At 39.6% G+C, this 7,627-nt stretch overlaps 1 pseudogene; it reads left to right on the top strand.

The window, feature by feature from the left end:
- Window positions 1-383: 383 nt before the first annotated feature.
- On the top strand, window positions 384-7,415 carry LOC116115361 (annotated as a pseudogene).
- Window positions 7,416-7,627: the final 212 nt, after the last annotated feature.

Genomic DNA, 7,627 nt, shown 5'->3' on the forward strand with positions numbered 1-7,627 from the left:
TCGCTTGAAAATGCCTCAGGAACGTCGCACTCATCTGAGGCCATGAACTAATTGATCCCGCTGGGAGTGACCTGAACCACCGTTTGGCATGGGAGGTCAATGTCACTACCAAACAGCAGCATTTTGCTAAATCTGAGACCTAGTGGAGCTTCATCAGGTTGTTAAATTCATATAAATGATCCTACGGATCAGAATTTCCATCAAACGCCAGCATGTCGGGCATCCTGAATCCTGGTGGGAGTGGAGCGGCTAACACTTCGGGAGAGAAGGGGAACGCAGATGCGACCTGCCCTTGCTCATTTTATTGAGCCCTTAGTCTGTCTAGAGCTCGCTACAGCTCCTCAATTTGCGGCAATGGAGCCGCTTAGGGGTTGCTTTCACCCATGCGAGTTCGATTTTCGCGGTTACGATTGAGGAATGTCCGAAGGTCGGGTTCCTCTTCACCTCGGCCGACAGTTTCGGCCACTCTCGACACACGCTGGCTAGAGGCGTGTGATGTTGGTGCAAGGTGCGGGGTATTTTCACGACCTTCGCAGTGGCAAGAACCGCCCTGCGAAGTGTGGGACCCTCTCACACGGTGATGATCAGGATTGTTTTACTGGCGGTGATAAGAATCGCTTCGTCCAGCACTTTTATAGGTGTGTACTTGTGACGTGGCATGGGACAGCTCGGGCTGCGTCTTTTCACCGAGTCTCAATGAGACTGGTATTCTGTTTGGGACGCAGTCGATGTTTGCTGGCCCTTTGGAGCCCATGGGCTTGTTTTTTGCCACTTGCTTACCTTTTCGTCTATGCGCTGCAGTGCTCCCGACACGGGCTATTTCCCTTTGCCGTGCTTTCGCGCGACCTGCAGGCCTTTTTGCGGTTGTCCCTTCGCAGCTGACTTGGATGGCGCGCCTTGGTCCAAATGGTCCAACCTTTGGTTGACCGTCTGGAGAGTATTGTCAAACCTCTCCAGGTAGCTTCTTATAGCGGGGTCAAGCTGTGAACTTGACGGGATATCTCCTGTAGCATTTTGCGGGACTGAAGGTTTTTTGGAAGAAGTGTCCCCCTGAACTTAGGGGAGCCCCTCAACGCCCTGGTTGGTTTGCTCAGGTTTTGGTTGGTGGGCCATTTGTTGTTGTAGGACCGGTAAGTTGGAGATTCTCCTGATGAAGGATGAACACTAAATCATGGCCCTCTTTCTAGTGCCAAACTGTTGATGCGTGATTTTTATACCAACGAAACGCACGTGTGAAATGTTGAGCTGGCCCAAGGGACACACGTGAATGTAAAGGAAAATGATGGTAAATGCAATGGGGATAGTTTTTAAAGTGGTTCGGATGCTAAGGTAGCAAGTCCTACATCCACTGATGCTTATATTAATGATAAAGGTCAGGTCGCTTTTAACTGACTGGCTTTACAATGATATTACAAGGTATCAAATGCTAAGAATTCTAGGGAGAGGGAGTAGTTAATCAAGTGTAAAAATGTGCCAATCCCTTTCATGAGAGAGGAGCTCTCAATTTATAGTGGGATGCATTGAGGCAATGATCACTAAATCTGTAAGTTGGTGGGATTATCCGTGCAAATCCTTCTTTATGTCACATTGCCCACCTTCCAGAGTGATTTGCGCGATTTAGAGCAGGGATTGGACACGTGGGATCACCACAACTTCTGGCCAGCCTGACGCGCACCCACTATTCTGACGGAAGCAGGCTGTGGTTGTATCCACGATCTGACTCTTGTAGGCTGACTGGACCTGACGTCAGCCCTTATATTTTTTTAGGCATAACAAAACTAAACAGCTCAATATCCAAAACCATGTACAATATCCAACATTCCAAGGCTAAAATAGGTATTCAACGACTTAATTGAGAATTAAAAACAATTTATTACATTTATGACAAGTGAAATATGGTGACATCAATTTTTAAGGCAAATTCATCATTTTAATGAAAGGGTTTTTTATTTTAATAGTCAATAAGGTTCAAAAGGGCATAATGGTACTTGCAAATCAATAAATGGTCTTCTGTTGACTTGAAGAAACGGCATCTTGACGACAAGTGATTTGCAAAGGGTTTTTCAATACTTTCGCAAAATCTTGGGGGCGTTTAATACTTTATTATCTTTCAAGGGGGTGGATTAAAAGTAGGGGTGAGCACGGGTAGCAGGTAGAACCAGAACCGAAACCTACCCAAAATCAACACTGTGCAGGTAGGTTCCGATTCCATTTTATTGGAACCGATACTGTGTGGTTTTGGTTTCGGTTCCTACAGGTTCCGGAACCGGAACCAAAACTGGGAAAAGAACCTGAAGCAGGTACTCGGCTTGGAACCTGTTTGTTTTTTGTTTTGATTGAGAAATTTTATGTGAATTGTGATGAATTGATCGAATTCAAGTGTTGCCTAGAGATTAGAGAATTTATGAGTTGCATTGGACATAAATGAATGAGTAATCAAATGTAGGTTTTCTTAATTTGTTAGGGTGTATTTGTAAACTTCTAAAGTATTTTTGTCATTTTTTAAACTAATAAGGGGTAACTGATTTTTTACTGGGTACCTGGGTAAGGAACCAAAACCTGCATTTCAGGTTCCGGTTCTGATTCCTTTTTTTTTGGGAATCTGCATTGTACGGTTCCGGTTCTGGCTCCCCCAAAAAATGCAAGGTACCTAGAACCGCTCCCCCCTAACTAAAAGCCCTATGTTCGGTAGTTTTTTGAGTTTGCAGGGTCTAAATGTAGTTTTCTAAGTATTAGGGATGAGATTAACCCTAAAATTAAGGGATATTAAAAGCTAACCACAATTTGAAAGAGTTAAAGAAATTATTCCACATTTCAAGCTCTTAATCATATTTACCAACAAGTATGATTAGATACCAAAATATCTTTACCCTTAACCAGAGTAAACAACATTTCTTCTTCACATCTATCACTGTAAACACTAATAAAATTGCGAGAAAACTTAAATATAGAAAAATTTGCACTCTATCAATGATCCATACAAAGTATTTGTATTTTTGTAGATTTTTGTACTTTTTGTAGCAGAAATGAATTACCAATGTTTGGTGTTGTAAACGAATTATGTTGATATGTAATTTGAGTTTTTTCGATTTTGTGTAAGTTAGTATGTTATATGATGTTTACTTGGTTTTGAAATAGTTTAGTTTGTACGAAAATAGAGAAATTGTGATTTACATGCACTATCTTCTCTGAAGTAACCCAAGATGTGCATATCTATACGTTGGTAAAACAACAAAGAAGTAACTAACGTGTTTTATGTAAATATTATTACTTAGTAAATATAAAGAAATATATTACTTATAGTATCCTTCGACCATAGGAGACGTTAGCTTCTAGAAGTGAACAACTTTTTCCCACCCAAGGTTTGCGGTAAGGATACTTTTCGACCCCAAAAAGTTTCAAAATATCATTTTCTCATCCAAAATTTATATTCTGTTAATAAATAAAACACACTTCACTTTCATAATCAGCATTCAGCAAGTTACCAGAAGCCAAGGTAAAAAAAGTTTTGTAAAATGGAGGCCAATGGATCGAATGGTGGTAATCGATTGAATATTCATTATCGGAATCAGTTGAAAATCAATTAAGAACAAGAAATTCTAGCTTTGCGGTAGTCAACAATGGACGAGAAATCAGGTGTTGAAGTGAGAGAGGTTTTGTAAAAATGATACCAGAGATTCAAATGGTGGTGACGGAGAGAATTTTCGCTATTAAAATCGATTTTGTGTGGTAACAGAATATTGTCTTTGAATGAGAAAGTGATATTTTGAAACTTTTTGGATGAAAAGGAGTAAGGCAAATGTGGGTCGGAAAAAGTCGTTTACTCTGACAAATAATTTTATCTCATTCAGGGGCAGTTTGGTTCGGGGTTAAATGACATTACTGGGGTAATGTCATCTTATATTACTTGATTACCACGTTTGATTGTCACGTAATATAAGATACTAGTAATCTTCAAATAACAATAGTGGTTACTATTGGTAATATAAGAGGTAATCTGATTACCTCCATTTTCTTAGGTTTTTTGAGATTACCAGGGTTATCTTTTTTTGTTACAATTTTATCCCTTATTAATAAAAATTTTGGACAATAATACCCCTACTTTAAAACAAATTTACATTAATATCCTATTTCAATTTTACCCTTGTTTAATTAAAATTTTGGACAATAATGCCCTTATATTTAAAATAATTTACAGACCACCACTGCCGACCCAGCCACCACCACCACAGCCACCCAGCCACCATCGCCGACAGCGGTCACCACCACGGACCACCGCCGGAAAATTGTCGGAGTCCCTAAAAACACTGGAAATTCTGTGGGAGACTCCGGGAGGCTTCGATATGGCCGTTTTTGGCCATGATGGCCGAAAACGGCCATATCGGCCAGATCTATTCTGGCCGAATAGATCTGGCCGTTAACAGCCAATCCGTGGCCGTTAACGGCCAGATCTGGTCCAACTGGCTGCTAATGGCAGGGATCTGGCCGTTAACGGCTATCTGCCTGATATGGCCGTTTTCGGCCATCAATATGGCCGAAACGGCCAATACAAAGCCTCCGGAGCCTCCCATAGAATTTCCTTCTTTTTAGGGGCTCCGCGATTTTCGGCGGTTGTTCGCGGTGGCGGCAGGAGGTGGGTGATTTCATCATGAATTAAAGTTTTTTTATAAGTGGGGGTGTTTTAGCTAAATCTGAATATTGGGGGTTAAAAATTATTCAAAAATTAATAAAAATAATATTATATTAATATTTAAAGAGGGTCATTTAGTAATTTAAATAACATACCCACCAATTTATTCCCATAACCAAACAATTAATATAACATACCCACCAACTAACCAAACATATTTTCTTAAAGATTCCCAGTAATCTTCCAAGGTAATCTATCTTTCCAGTAATCCAATATTCCCAGTAATCTAACATTCCTGAACCAAACGCCCCTCCAATATTGTTCCCTTCCCAAACATGTCCGTTAGTCAAGTGACATTAGAACTATGAAGAACAGCAATGGACTCAGCCCATTACGCTGTGATCATAACTTGTGCCCTATGGACCATAACCCAACGGGCAATGGCGTCGTGGATATGATATCGAGTTTTCTGTTGGACACACATTTAATGGACGGCCCAGATCTCTCCTTCCCGATAACTCTCCTTTATAGGAGTTAGCCTTACAAACCCTAGCTCTCTTTGCAAGCGAAAACTCTAGTCACACAGACAGCGCAATTCAGCTCTGATCTAATGGTCTCTCTCCTCTACCTGTCGAATTTCTGCGTAACTTTATTAGTTTATGGGTTTTCTGAACTTAACGTGTTTGTTGCTTGATACGTTGTGATAAAATGGTTTTTGTCACCCCATTTTGTTGTGTGTTTATGAGTGAACAATTTTAGTTGTCATTACTATATGCTAGTGATTAGTAGTGAGTTATGTGATGTGGTTTTTGTGAACACGCTTGTATTTTTATGTCCGTTTCATGGCTGATGTGCGGCTTAAGCACAAGAAAAGAAAATGAAAAACAAAAGGGTTTTTTTTTAATTGTCTTGATGGTTTCCTGAAATATATTATGCTCAAAAGAAATTGATTTTCTGGGCATAAATACTGTGGGTGTTATTAAAATAATACGTATTGGAAGATGAATGTTAGTGGTTTTTGAACCGTGATTGAGTTAATTTTATGTTATTATTTATTTTTGGTTGATGGGAACAGGAGCTTCCACGTATGTCTCGGAGTTATGGAGGAAGAAGCAATCTGATGTGATGAGGTTCTTGCAGAGGTGTGGTGTTGGAGTACCGCCAGCATCCTTCAATTGTTCGGGTCACTCATCCTACTCGTCTGACAAGCCCGTCGCTTGGGCTACAAGGCCAAGCAGGTAATGTGTTGGTCCTTGTCAGGTTCTAGTTACAAACATAAGCCTTATTTATTGTGATGCCCTGATTTACTTTAGGTCATTACCTTCTGAACCCATCATCAGTTGGTTTTGCATGCTGACATGTTCATTGCAAACAACTCCTATTGATGGTTTTACTTTAGTCAAGAATTGCAGCTTTAGGGAGGTAGAATTTAATATTTTAATAAAATTAATCCACAAAAGTTTCTATGTCTGTTCCATATATTATCATAAGGGCATTGAAAGGAATAAAAATTTTGTTTCTGTACCACAATAGGGCTTGTTTTGGATGTGCATCATGCATATAGTTATGACTAGTGAGCTTTAAATCATGTTCTTATTTTGTTCATTCTGGTTAGTGGCATCTTGATGCGTATTCATCCTATATGGGATGCTTATGTTCAATGATGGGGTGCTTCCTGATACCAGCTAAATTAATCAATAATCGATTATCTGACTAAGGATTCTATTATCTTTAATCCACTTTTGTCTCGATCTGGTACACTATTGTGCTACTTTTCAAATTCTTGCATTGTTAAAGTATATTCATTGTTTAATTCATGATCACGTACTTTATTCTTGTTTTGCTTTGATATTGTAAGTTCTCCTGTGCATATTTCTGGCCACACTAATTATATGGAATGTGTTTGTCTTGATCTGATGGTGAGCATCTTCATCATCTTTGTTGACGCTGTGATACTAATGTTTAAACTTATAGAGTCATTGGCCAATTTATTTGTAGTGTGAATTGCTTTCAACACTCAGTAACACAATATGGTTTACCATAGTCTTTGTATATACCTTCTTTTTTCTTGGTCTCTATGATTCTATTTGTTATGTTACTTTAGTTATAGCGCAAAATAATCTATCTATAAAGATGAACTGAGTTTTATTAACCAATTGCTTGTTCTGTTAATATTCTCCTCTTTGGGGAAGCAGTTCATTTGTTATTTTTGTGCAGTTGATGAAACTGCTTAATTGCTTTCCAGGGTTATGTCGTTTACCGTGTTCGGGTTAGGCTTGGTGTCGTAAGAGGCCTGTCCCAAGGGTATTGTGTATGGTAAGCCACCAACCAGGGTGTCACTCAACTGAAGTTTCAGCGAGCAAGAGGTCAGTTGCTGAGAGCGTGCTGGTCGTAGTTGGGGGTCTCAGGGTTGTTATTCATACTGGATCAATGTTTTGTACTAACGCTAATTTATGATTGCCCTTAACCTTATTTTTGAAAGTTGTTGGATATAGGTGTTTTAAAAGCTACTTAATTTTTCTCAATGCAACTCTTTTTGACAGGACTCCACTTACAAGTATTTTGAAGTAATTCTAGTTGATCCTGCACATAGTGCTATCCTATATGACCCAAGAATTCATTGGATCTGCAATCCTGCCACAAGCACAGGGAACTTCGAGGCCTCACATCTGCAGGAAAGAAGTACAGAGGTCTAAGAGGAAGGGGACACTTGCACCACAAGGCTCGTCCGTCTCGCAGAGCTACCTGGAAGAGCAATACCCTTTCTCTTCGTCGCTACCGTTAATCTTAGCATGTCTTAGTAACCGTCACAGTGTTGTTTGTCTGGAGGACATAGACATAGTTGTCATTTTTGAGTTTTTTAGATTGAAATACTGGAGCTGTTCTATTTGGAAGTTCTTACAATCTTAATTATGATTCTTGAGTTTCATAATTTGCAGTGAAATAGTTTTTTTAAGATGTTTGGCTTCTGGGTTAAGATCTTGTTCAGTTCTACAA

The sequence above is a fragment of the Pistacia vera genome, unplaced genomic scaffold (genome assembly GCF_008641045.1).
Source record: "Pistacia vera cultivar Batoury unplaced genomic scaffold, PisVer_v2 Contig737, whole genome shotgun sequence".
In the NCBI taxonomy this organism is placed as follows: domain Eukaryota; kingdom Viridiplantae; phylum Streptophyta; class Magnoliopsida; order Sapindales; family Anacardiaceae; genus Pistacia; species Pistacia vera.